General features: G+C 41.4%; 1 protein-coding gene across 3 annotated transcripts in view; it reads left to right on the plus strand.

Moving 5' to 3' along the window:
* Nucleotides 1–13,222, plus strand: part of LOC132591162 (teneurin-3-like) — a 1,137,496-nt gene that overhangs the window by 1,067,153 nt on the left and 57,121 nt on the right. The gene's annotated exons all lie outside the window — the stretch shown is intronic.

Consider the following 13,222-nt stretch of genomic DNA (forward strand, 5'->3'; position numbering starts at 1 on the left):
TGATGCTGCAGCTCCGACAAACAGCATAGCAACAGACAGATTGCTTACAGACAGTGTCATATATTTCAGATACACAATAGCAACAGGTACTTCCTGCTTCCTGTTTACATGACACGTCACAAGCCCCTCGTGATACAGGACGACTGCTGAGCTATTATCCTCAGCTCACACCCCCTCTCGTCCTGCATCGCAGGGGTAGCGTAAAGAACTTCCTTACGCAAGACACAAACCTTTGCAGAATCCCTTACGTCTCCGGAAACCCAAAGATTTGGTGAACCCAACTGCCAGGTTCCCCTGGCTCGGGCAATCCCTCAGTTTTGCCAATCCTGCGTGGACGCCTTGACAAACGTTCCAAAAACGAATGTCAGCGCGTTTGGCACTGGTTATAACGTAACCAGTCTCAGTAAGCATCAAACAGAGCCGGTTGTCCTCCCAAACCGTGATGGGTTGGCAACACTCCCCGTTGACCTTCTGGACCAAACATTGGCAAACCTGAATCGCTCCACAGACTCCTGAAAGAGCGTCACACTCAGTCTCCGCAGAGAAAAGAGTAATAAAGCTTTGACGCTTGGAATAGCATTCCATCAGAGCATCATCATACTTCACACCTATCTCAGTTGCTGACTCCCTGTCCTGCAACTTGGCCCAGTTGCTGCCAGACCAGCACGTGTCCTGTGCTGTACTCATAACTGGCTGCCTAAAACACAACTCCTCAGTATCTCCCAGATACCTAAGAACTTTCTTTATGCCATTCCGGTCATGCACACTGGGCTGTGCATCCTCTTGGCTAAGCCTCTTCACAGCAAACATACCAACTGGTTTACTCCACTGAGAAAAACTCAACAAACTCCTTAGAGCTGATTGGAACATCGCGGGGCTCTGGGACTCAGAGTGTTCCCCGGACTGACTATCCTCAACAAAACAAATCTCTAAGGGTGTTCTGATACTAGCACTATCAGCCTTCTTGAACTTTGCAACCAACTGTTCAATCTTACCTTCCTGCCTCAGCAAGAAACTGTGATCCGCAGATCTGTCAATCCTGACACTTAGGTAAACCCTCACGGGACCTAATTCTTTGAGCTTAAAATACCTGTCAAGCTCCTGTGCAAACCATTGCACCTGTGCCTCTGTATTTGCAATGCATATGATGTCATCTACAAAACAGAACACAAGAATTTGCTCCTGGCTAGAACCTGCCAGATAAAGACAACTATCAGCAAATTTCTCTTGGAAACCTAAGTTTTCCAAAACTTCATCCAAACTTACGGTTGACTGCTTCAAACCATAAATGGGTATATGTAACTTCAAGACATCATCAGGCTCATTGATCTCAAACCCTTGTGGAGATAGCGTGTACAGCATATCCTCCAACGGTGAATTCAGACAAGCGTCACTGATATTAAAAACAAAACTTTCCTGAGCAGCTGTAGATAACAAAGATCTTAGCGCTTCAGGTACTGCGGGTGCAAAACTCTCAGAATGCAACTCCTCCAGCTTTGAGACATCTCTGGCTACAAACCTAGCCCTGTACTGAGATTCTCCAGTTGCCGTGGTTTTAAGCTTAAACACCACGTGACTGTGTACAGCACGCTGGCCCTCGGGCCGCGCCACTGTGAAAAACACCTTCTGTGCTTCCATGGAGTCTAACCCCATCTGCATTGCCTTGTACCACTTCCTGGTCACCTCCTCAGGCAATTGATGAACTTCCTCGAAGCTTTCTGGCTCACACTGATCCATACAAGTCTACAGACTAGTGGCTGTATATCTGTCAGTAGAGATCCTTTTCGTGGCCCTCTCTGACCTGCTCAACATAGCAACTGCATCCTCATCTGACCACGTCATGATGAAACCTGCTTGAGTACCAATGACCTCAGGAAATGCATAGCGCGAACTACTGCGCGTGCTGTTAGCTCCTGAATCTTGGCGCGGGAACAACCTGTCCCAAATGGCTTGTCTACCAGTGCCTGGCACTGGAGGTGTGAGAGTGTTCCTAGGCTCTTGCTTTGAAACTCCTCCCTGCTGTGCATTAATCTGGGCAGCGCTGAGCATCCAGCTCGCGTTTCCAGCGAAAACTGTCGCAACAGTCCCTGGATCCGGTCCCTCAACTGAACCACTGTCCCTAACTGTACCTTGCACAACTGTACCTGTGGATGGAGTACTGGCTGGTTCACAACCAGACACAGCCTGTCCATCAACACTAGAACCTGCCAAACCTGTAAGCACATCAGGACTGTAGTGGATAGGTATCCACACCTGTGCCTCACAGAACTCAATGCTATTGCTGAGTATCACCCGTGTCTCAACACATCCTGGGCGCACGAACATCCAAAACGTTGAACAAAGTTCGTAATCCACAAAAACTACCTTTCGGGACATGGGACCGTCTTCAGATTGCATCACAAAGACTCCCCATTCAAACAACCTCAAGGAAACCTCTGGTTCCTCGCTACACAGCAACAAATAGGATTCACACCCTACCGTTGAATTGCATGGCCAGAACTTCCTCAGAAAACTGGCAACAAAGACTATAGCTGACAACGTCTCTCCAAGAATCGTATCCTGTCCAGCTACCTCACAGCCTTGCAGTTCCTTGGGAGCTGACAATCTGTGCTTGCTTCCTTCCTGTGGAAAGAAACCTTGCAGTGTGCCCTCAGCACAAACTGATCCATGATCGGCCTGTAAACAAAACACCTTACAGGCAAACTTTGGCTTCACAGCTTGAACCCACTCACTAACCAAGCCTAACTCCTCCCCTGTCCTCCTGAGAGGTATGGTGAAGCTCATTCTGGTGTGGCCATCTGACAGAAATATTTGGGTTCCGCCCATACGGAGCGCTTCCCTTGGTCTACAGGAATCCATTTGAGTCAGCATAAGTGCCTGACTAGAAACATTGGCAGACCTGGAACCTTCACATGAAGTAGCCTTGGCTTGGTGACAAACAACACCAAGAACCTTAGAGCATGTCAACACGTTACACATCTCTGGTTGTGTATCTGTACCTACACCTGGTACCTTCTGCACTTCACTTACGTGCGCACAACCTTGTTGCCACAAGTGGGCGCAATTGCGGTGTGGACTAATGCTGGCACTCTGAACCTCAGTCGTGCCTGAGATGATTTCACCTGTCACAAGGATAAAAGACTCATTCACATTGCATTTCACACACATCAACAATCCACCCTCCATTGAGCACATAACATCCTCAGAATGTACATTGCAACTATCTTTTAACAAAGACAAGACAGATGACAAATTACATTTCATCAATGGCAAATCAAATACATCAATATTAGCAATATTAGCATGTACAGAGTGAAACTTAATGCCATTTACAAAACTTAGTCCTCTTCCAGGGAAAAAGTTCTTGCAGCTCAGGACTTCACCACCAGGGGTCTGGAGTCCAGAGTCTCCTAGCCAGTGTTGCTTAGCAACTGGCACGCCACTTGCTTCATCTCTTGCTGCAACAACAAGATGACGGAACTCACCTGCTGACCGATTGCCAGCACACAAGCGTCCCAAACTGGTGGTCCTTTTGCCATTCACAGGCTCTTCCAGAGAACACGTTATCTGGGCCAGCTGGCGACCTTGGCCTGTATCTTCTTCAAGATGACGTAGGATGGAACAATGCCTCTGCTCATCAACAATGGAATCTTCCAGGACTTTGCACACGGGCCCCATTGCATTCCTGGGAACTGAGCAGCCTTGCACAGTGGAAATTTCCATGCCTTGGTCAAAACAGCCCTCGCAAGTAGCCTTGCCTTCAGCTGTGGCAAAACAGCCCTTTGCAGCAGCAAAGCCTTGCCTAGCCATTCTGAGAAACTGTGCATCACAGGAAAGCTCCAAAACAGCACGCAGCTGTGAAACATCTTCAGCCCAATTGGCTCTGCGTTGTGCCAAAACAACCCCCACCTTTGGGGTTGGGCATGCAGGGATCGGCCGTGGATCCTGGCTGACTGCCAAGTCTCCATTTGGGAGCGTAGCAAAATTGCTGTCCTTCCCATTTGTCCACCTTTCAGCAAAGCCTCTCAAAGCATTTGCTTCCTGTCTGCCCACAGCAGGCCAGCCCCCTCTTGTCCCCCTTTCTCCCTCTTCCCTGGGAGTGGGCGTGACCACAGCATTCCATGCTGCGCCACGGGAATTTAGCAGGAGTGCTGGGGTGGCATGCCCTCTGGCAACGATGTGCAAATAGGGCAAATAAAAACCTTTGAAGCTTGTGCTGCTATCATTAACCAAACACTTCTCCTTCTGGGCTGTCAGCTTACTCACGTGTCGCAACGATTCCTTCAGCTCAGCCTCCGGAAGAGAAGATTTACGGGTTGCCAGCGAGATATGCCAGCTGTGCCGGCACGATCTCCAAGCTGGAAGTTTTACGGCTTTCAAAACAGCAGCAACTTTTCCACAGCTCTTCTTTCCCAAACAGTTCATGGGCACTTGAAAGCTGAATTTATTGCCTCCATAACCTATTAACAAAGTTGTAGCAGCGTAGCAAAAACTCCTTGCCTTGCACGCTTCCTTCACGAAAGTAAAGCCTTGTTTCTAAACGTCCTTCTGAAGTTTAGATAACAGTTCAAACGCAGCTTGTAGCAGCGGAAACTTTCCAGCTTTCAGTGCTCGTGAAATAAATCACTTTCACTCCCTTGTTCATTAAAACAAATAAGATTTATTCAAATTTAAGATAGCTCCACCCAGGAGAATTTAACTCCATGATGCTGCAGCTCCGACAAACAGCATAGCAACAGACAGATTGCTTACAGACAGTGTCATATATTTCAGATACACAATAGCAACAGGTACTTCCTGCTTCCTGTTTACATGACACGTCACAAGCCCCTCGTGATACAGGACGACTGCTGAGCTATTATCCTCAGCTCACAAAGGCCCACTTAATTAGGTCTGGGAAAGGAGACAAGCTGTGGGTTCTCCAAAGACCCCAATAATTTTTGCTTTTTCATGAAGGGTAGATATCTGATGTCAGATAGATATCTGATGTCATTGGAATAATTTTCCTCAAGGAGGAAATGTTATAAACCAATGAAAAGATATAAACTAGCTTACAGTAGACAGTTACCCTCCTTGCTGAATTTCAGGTGCATGGCAAGTGCTTCTTATTTCAGCAAGCAATTTAAGGTAGATTTCTGTTTTCATGATTAATTATTCTTCTCTGTATGCTCTCTGCATGATTTTTTATGTACACTGTTTAGAAATCCTGAATATGAAGGTGTATATAAATACCTTCAATAAATAAAGTTCTCAGTGGGGATTATGAAACTAGTAGCACAAGACCCAAAGAATCTTGTTCCATCAGTTTCTGTGGAGTCCCCTCTGCTGACTTGCTCTGTTCCTCTGCCTCAAAAGGGTAAGTGGGGGGAGAGGTAGGAGAAGAAGGGGTACCTATTCTGAGTGCCAGCAAGCCTTCTGTGAAATTTAGTACAGTACTTGTTAAAGATCAAGCCCGTCTGGTGAACAGCTTTACACCCTAGCCACCTGTGCATTTTGCAGCACTGGAAAATAAAATAAAACAGATCACGTGTATTTGATTAATCTTAAAATATAGGGGTTGTTGATGGCTTGGAGAGAGTTTTGGCTTTGGTCTCGTGACAGGGCTTCTTTATTCAGAATACCGACTTCAGAATCATACTTGGCTATTTTGTACATGAAGACAGTCTTCTGATATTTAAGATTCTAGATATGATGACCCGAAATATCCATGTATTAAGAGTCATCAGTTTGACTAATGGTAGACCATAGCTACAGATCATCTTAAGCACCTCTTCAGAGCATCATTTTTCCAGCTCAGTTGATTTCTGACATATCTCACTTTATCAGTCACTGAAGTGGAAATTCCATCACTCTTCTATGTGTTTTGAATTTTTCTTGTGTTTATTTGTAATAGGTTTTATGGATGATTAGTTATGTGAATTGTGTCCTTTTTTTGTGGAACTGGCCAATTCTTAATTCCCGTGCCACCATGTAAAACTCCAATTTTTATTTAAGCTTTTCCTGTTAGAGTAGTTGTACTGGTTTATTATTTCTCCTTTTTTATATGTGAAAATATATTCTATTGTTGAGAGAATGTTATTTTTAAAAATAAAAAAAATCCAGGAGGTTATTGCTTAAGAGTTAATAAATTCACAAAGGAATAAGCTTAAGAGTCTAATAGTATGCAATATTATGTCTTCCTTTAAAAATAGACAATGCACTGCCTTGTACACTTCTGCTCCTAAGACTCTTTTGACTTCTGATTACTTAATTTACCACTTTAAAGTTTTATAGATCTCTTCCTATATAAAGCAGGAAGAGACTGGCAACAGAACAGCATAAATACACACCACAAAGTTCAGTTCCAATATATTTTGTTTATTATTTGTTCATATACATTTTGAAGTAGTCAATTTTCATCTGTCAGTAAGTTATCTGTATAAATTTACAGTAACTGTTTCTGTTGCTTTTGAAAAAGATTTTCAATTTCAGAATGAATGTTGGAACTGATTAGTGGCTTAATACATTATTACACAAGTGAGCAGAGATATGACATTTATCACTATATTTAGATTCCTGCAGTAGCAGAACAGTCTGAAATAAGTAAGTTGCCTCATAATGTGTTTACATTACATTCACTTTTTAATAGGGAGTTTGATTAAAAGGAGGATTATCCAGTGTTGAGATCACCTGCCTTCTCAGTTTTGGAAAAGTGATCTTATACAGTTGTTGTTTTTTGTTTTAAATTATTGCTCCGACCAACTAATATTTTGTTGTTTATGGGTTTCTTTTAATTTTACTCTCTCTTTGTGTTTCTTTTGTCCATAGCTGTGGCCAGGAAAAAAAATCATTCAAAACCCTAAAATGTATTTTATATAGACTTTTTATTTCTATTCTTTGTACCGTATTGTTGTTTTATTGATATGGCTGGTGGGTGACGCAAATCAGGTCCTCCCTAACAAGAGGGCACGTGTTGCAGTGTGACCTGGCAACCAGACCCTGTGTTGTGGGTGGGAACGTTTGGATGGCCACAACACCCTATTAGAGGTCCCTTGATGCTGGGTGCAATCAGACCAATCGGATGCCAGCAAATTTGTATCGAGGGAACTCTATTTAAGCCCTGCACGTGTCCCTGAGCTTCCCTTTTTGGGCCAGTGCATTGGAACACCCACCCACTTCTCCCTATATTTAGGGCTTGCACGCTTGACCTTGCTATGCCGTCATGTGTCGTCTGTCGTTGGGACGGGCACAGCAGGAATTTTCCCCACTTGGCTGATTGGCTGGTGCCATTTGGATTTTGCCTGCCGCATAGCAAATCGTCACAACTTGTAAGGTTGTGGATAGGCTCTGGTTCAGGTGATAGGGGTGGCAGAGCAGTCTGGCCATCTCTATGTGATGGGTATTCCATTAAAGGAATCCTGGGACTATTGGTTTGTTAACCCTGAGAGGGGTTGAGCGCAGAGCCAGAGTCCAGGGGGGCATCTGGCTGGTGGACTGGCTTGACCCCGCCTTCCAATGTGCCCTGGGGTCAGCACTACCTTTAAGGGTGCAGGGAGCTAGTCGAACCAGAGCCTATGCAACCACTCACTTGATTGTAATCAATAAAGTTGTGACCTAATTTCTGCCAAAAACCATACCAAAAAATTGAGTCTTGTCTGAATTTATTTGGGGATGGTTAAAGGTTCTACACACGCAAATAAAGATTCATTCATTCATGGCTTATGTTCCTTCTTTTTCCTCGTAGTTTTCCCTAGCAAAATGTAAAAGGAAAATGGATGGTTTATCTATGTAGCATTAATCCTGAAATAATGAAAGGGGCACTGAGAGATATTTAAGAAATTAAGGCTTTTGTAAACCAAGGACAGAGTGAAAAGTTATAGAAACAAGATGTTTTTGGAAGACTAAAGAGATATCAAACTGATCTCAGCCACTGTTAGTGAACAGAAGATATGAAGGAGATAATAGCATCCTATATAAGAGTGCTTGGAAAGAGGTGCTGGTTCGGTACTCTTACAAGTCAGCAACACCATATATTAAAGGATATGCCAATTGCTGATTCTTCGTTACAAAAGATTTTAGATCCCACCTGCTAGTTATCCACTCTGCTCCAAGTTTCCATTGTGAAACCTACTCCAGTTTGTGAACTATTGCTATAATCACTGTGGATTTCATCCATATGATGCATGGTTATTAGCATCAATTTTGAATTTGTAATTGTGATTTACTGTAGATTTTACTTTTCTCTCTTTGTGTGTGGCTGTGCTTTTTAAGGCAGAATTTCCATACAGTATTGTTAGTTATTGCCTCCCAAATTTAGCTGTTGTTTTTTTACATAAAAAAGGAATCTAAACCAAATGTTTTCTCTTAAAACTACACAACCTACAGAGGACATACAAAGCATATGAAGGATGATGAGGGCATCATATGCATTAGCTGGAACTGGCATCATGTTGCCAAACCATAATAATCCTTAAAGGAACTTGGTGGATGAAACTACTGTTCTGAAGTGAATGCTGTAATTTTCCATAGAAGTTTAAAAGGCCTGCAGGCATGCTAAAAACTTAGCTGGGTATTGAAGTTAACACTGTAACATGACCCCAAAGCCTAATCTACATAGCAACAATTCGAATACATGTTATAATAATATATGTTTGCAGCTCTATGGAACCAATGTAGTGCAGTATTGTTATTTTTCCCTCTTTGACAGCCAACCATTAAATCCACTATTTTCATCTCCTTTTCTTACCTCTAATATACTTTACTTCTAGGCATACTCTATATCAGTAAACAGAGCTGTAGAAAAAAAATAGACTGAGGTTTCTAAAGAGATCTGAAACTTTGTACTGTACTTAACCATTAATAGAATTACTGGAGTTACCTTACCTTTTAAAGCTTGGTTGTGCTTGGGGTTAGGAGCAGAGCAATCAGACTTCGTCCTAATTTAGTATGATGGAAGTTTTAAGTATCTTTCAATATTTTGGGTGGCGAAAGTCCAGTGGTTGAATACTTCAGGTTACAGACGCTACAGGCTACAGACTCCGCTAACCTAGAAATACCGGTAGTACCTCGGGTTAAGAACTTTGCTTCAGGATGAGAACAGAAATTGTGCGGCGGCGGCAGCAGGAGGCCCCATTAACTTGGTACCTCAGGTTAAGAATAGTTTCAGGTTAAGAACGGACCTCCAGAAAGAATTAAGTTCTTAACCTGAGGTACCAATGTATTTACATATTCTTACTCCTGAGCAGGTCCATAGCTGGTCAATGTCTAGGTAGGAGGCCCGATGGGAACCACATGTATACCACCTTGCGTTCCACGATGGAAGAAATGTGTGACATAGAAGTATAAAGAAAATAAACATCATTTTTGTTATCTATTTTTTATATATATAAAAAAACACCTTTTCAGGTATTGACCATTTTGGCCCATTACTTTTTTTATTATGCATTGTAAATTTAATATGCATGGAATTTTGATCTCTGAAATGACTCCAAATGTGCAGTCTCAGCTTCTTGTTCTGTCACTGTGATTGCAGTTCCAGATATATATGCAGAAGCCTGCTCCTAAGCATGTATAGTTCCCAGCTAGATATAGAAGTCCATACAGTTGATATAAACATCTGTGAGTGTGTGTGAGTGTGAGTGAGTGTGTGTGTCTTTAAGTCTTTAAAAAAGAATTTAAAAAATTCTGAAAAAACATCCTCTGACACAGTATCCATGTGTATGAAATGGTCCCTTCAGGTCATGACAAACTGTTTATTTTGATGTACCAGGAAAACTATAGATGAAACATTTAATCTTCGGAAATATTATTCTGAATTAAGCATTTCATAGAGCATCATTCACCTTTTAATCAGTGCTATTTTTGTATAAAAAGAGGTGCCGGTACACCCACCCACCCAACCCACTCACACACAAACAAAGACCACCACAGCCAACCACAAATGAACAACCATATCCTAGGCCAACCCCAACATCTCTCACCACAAAAGAAACACAAGCGAACAGCAGAGAACCTACACAAGCGACACTGACAAAAAACCCGACATATACTAAGCAAAATAGATACATCATCACCCGACCCCACCCACCCTCCCCATCTACCTCTTTCTCCCTTTTCTTCCCAATGTCTCAACAAATGAAACTGTTACGAGAGACATTGCACATATTTTTGTAAATCAAGAAAATCTTCAATAAAAGAAAAGAAAAGGGGTGCTGGAACTTACCACAAGCACCTCTTATACTGGCAATAGTGCCCACCAGAGAGCTGCCTGAACTGAGTTCCTATCAAGAGCTATCAATAATACCTATCAATAATATTTCCTAGATGGCTTACAATATAAAAAGAACATCATACATTGTTTCAAAATGCAGTTAAAACTACAAAGATCAATAAAAATAACTGTACCAAACAATTTATGTTGTGCCTTTATTTCATTAATTGTGGAGAACCTGTTTAGTAATCTTTACACTTCTTTGCATGTGAGAGCAATAAATAGGAAAAAATCTGTAATGAAGTATTTTAATGTCATCATGTTTTTAAAAAATGGTTTGAATTGTTGAAATCGTTAGTTATGCAATTTTGGTGGGGGGGGGGGTTCACTTATCTTATGAAGATAGCCAAAGCATTTTGGTGACTCCCAACATGCTCCTCATGATAGGGATAAGAAAGAAGATGAAAACATACTAAAGTTTGACCAAGGGTTCATTTATGCTTTAAGTTAGCAAATTTGTTGGCACTTAAATTCACTTACTATTCAGGTACTTTTTGGCATAAAGAATGATCATAAAGTTATAACCTCAGTTCTAAAAGTTGCATGTTATTTGTCATTGGTTTGCTCTGTTCAGAAGCTACTTTGATTTCTTGATCGGAGAAAAAAGGCCTTCAATTTGAAGAAGTTCATAGTATGAAAGGTGAAAATGTCATGCAATAATGAGACAGCATTGTGGTAGTGAACGTATTTTTTTTTTTAAAAAGCCAACAGTTTCAAGAAACTCTACACTAAAACGCCAGAAGCACATTTTATTTTTCTTGACCTCCTTTGCTGATTGACAATCTCTAAGTTTCAACATTAAATACCCTTCTAAATTTAGAAGAAATTCATGCTTTGTAGTTCAACTCCTCTTCTGCAGCTTTCTAGAGGAGTGTTTGTACTGTAGTACACTGCAGAAAGCTTTTTACTATCAGACTGCTTGCCTTTCTAAATACACATTGGATGTTTGTCTTTCCACATGGAAAAGCACTCAGTTGGTTTTCTTTTCAAGGGGCAAATTTTCTACAGAGTAATTCTGTGAATTCTTGATTTACATAAAGGGATACATGATTTGATTTTTGTCCTTCTCCCCCCCCCCCCCCCCAATCTAGACATGTTAAGCAATGCTAAGAACATAATCAGCTTTATACCATATGAAACTGGATGGGTGGGGGCTCCAGGCACCTTCTTCCTTGTTTGGGAAGGGAAATTCCCAGATGCCACCCACTACTCTCATCATCCCCTACATTGTTTGGTAGGGGAAATGAAGATATCTGAGAAGGAAAAACATGTGTAATGGTTTGAAATGATTCTATTGATTGTATCCTCCACATATATCCCTTTCAAAATACTTTCTTCTTCTTTTAAAAGTATTTTTAAAGGTATGGTTGCATACCTTCAGTTTCCTACTGCAAGATCACAATATATGGGTAGCACTGGAAAAATGGATGGCAGGGGGAAAGAGCCTAGAATGGATACATTTAGGAGCAGCAGTGAGCTTTGATGAGGAAAGAAGCTTATTGGAAACTAGCTGAGCTGAAATTATAATGGATGGAAGGAGCAGGAATGCAAACCTTTTTCTCAGAGAAGGATGACCACTTTCAACAATTAAATTCAGGACAAACGTGGACACTGATGGCGAAAATACGGGAATAATATAGAAGTTGTATTAAAGATACTTTAAAGATACTTTTCATCCCCTGGTATCAGTGCAATTCTGGACCTTCTGGAGCAGTGCACAGTTTCGATAAAAAGAAATATCTATCATGTTCTATCAGAGTAGTACACTGATAAGCACTGGAAATACTTTTGTATTAATACGTAGGAATTGACATTCGGGCAAGAGGTCTTCACCTTCCGACATGAAGAGAAAATGCTTCTTCTTACTAGTTTTGAAGCGTTGCAAAATTATTTTTGTGTAACAAAATTCTTAGAAGGATGATTGTGGTATTCACAATATGTATTTCATATATAAAACCTGAGATTCATACAGGAAAGCATTTCAGCCCTCTAGAATAGTTTTGATAAGACAAGATGATGAAAGACCTGTTCCTCTTTGAATTCTGAATCACAATATGATTGCAAATTAAATAAATGCTCCAAATCAGTTTAAGGGAGATGACTGATTAATTTGTTTAAAACAAAATGCTCTGAAGGCAATAAGTGAGCAGATAGAAAGGAATTTTAGATTTCTTTTGTTGGACAGGAAAGAAGCACAGCTTGATATTGCGTAGTGATGAATTCTGTATTTCAGTGTAATATTATTTTGCAAAGGAACATTCCATTGCTCAAGCTTTGTATTTTAATTAAGTGGCATATTTCAAATACTGAAAGGAGCACGAAGGAAAAAGATATCATTAGGTTCTGCCTCCTGAAGACAAAAGGTGGGTGGGAGAAATGGCATGTTACTACAAGAAATAGCAGCCCTGTTCATGAGCTGCCATCAGGTATTTAAGTTCTCAGAGGTTTTTTATGCCTCAAGACAAAATAGTGGCACAGTCATTTGTGCAAAACCCATTTCATAAATTTTAAAATCTACAATAAATTATTATTGTGTCATAGAAATTGCTGTCTACCTGTTGAGTGAAAATTCACATAATTGCTTTCTCTGTTATATTCATATATGCTTCTGTGCATAGGTGCCATCTCCTAGGGTCCAGAGCACTTTCAGCCCCCTCATTGTTTTTTGGGTGAGATCCCTCTGTCAGATGTTGGGCAGTAGGTGCACACCTTGCTCAAGGCTTTCAAACACAATCTTCCCTGCATGAGGAAGTTTACAAAGGGCTGTTTGAAAGTGCTCTGCTTGCTTTCAAAGTTGCAACAAATCACTGTGATGCCAGGCAATTGACAGGTGGACATTGCCACCCACCTGCCAACGTTGGCCTGCAAGGGGTGGTGAAGGTAAAATTCTAGTGTTCTGGCCAGAAAACATTTTCCATCTCTGATGTATTCACTTGTTGGCATTAAGAGAGCATGCCATCAATTTCTGGTAGA

This window comes from Zootoca vivipara, chromosome 9 (assembly GCF_963506605.1).
Source record: "Zootoca vivipara chromosome 9, rZooViv1.1, whole genome shotgun sequence".
NCBI classification, from domain to species: Eukaryota; Metazoa; Chordata; class Lepidosauria; order Squamata; family Lacertidae; genus Zootoca; species Zootoca vivipara.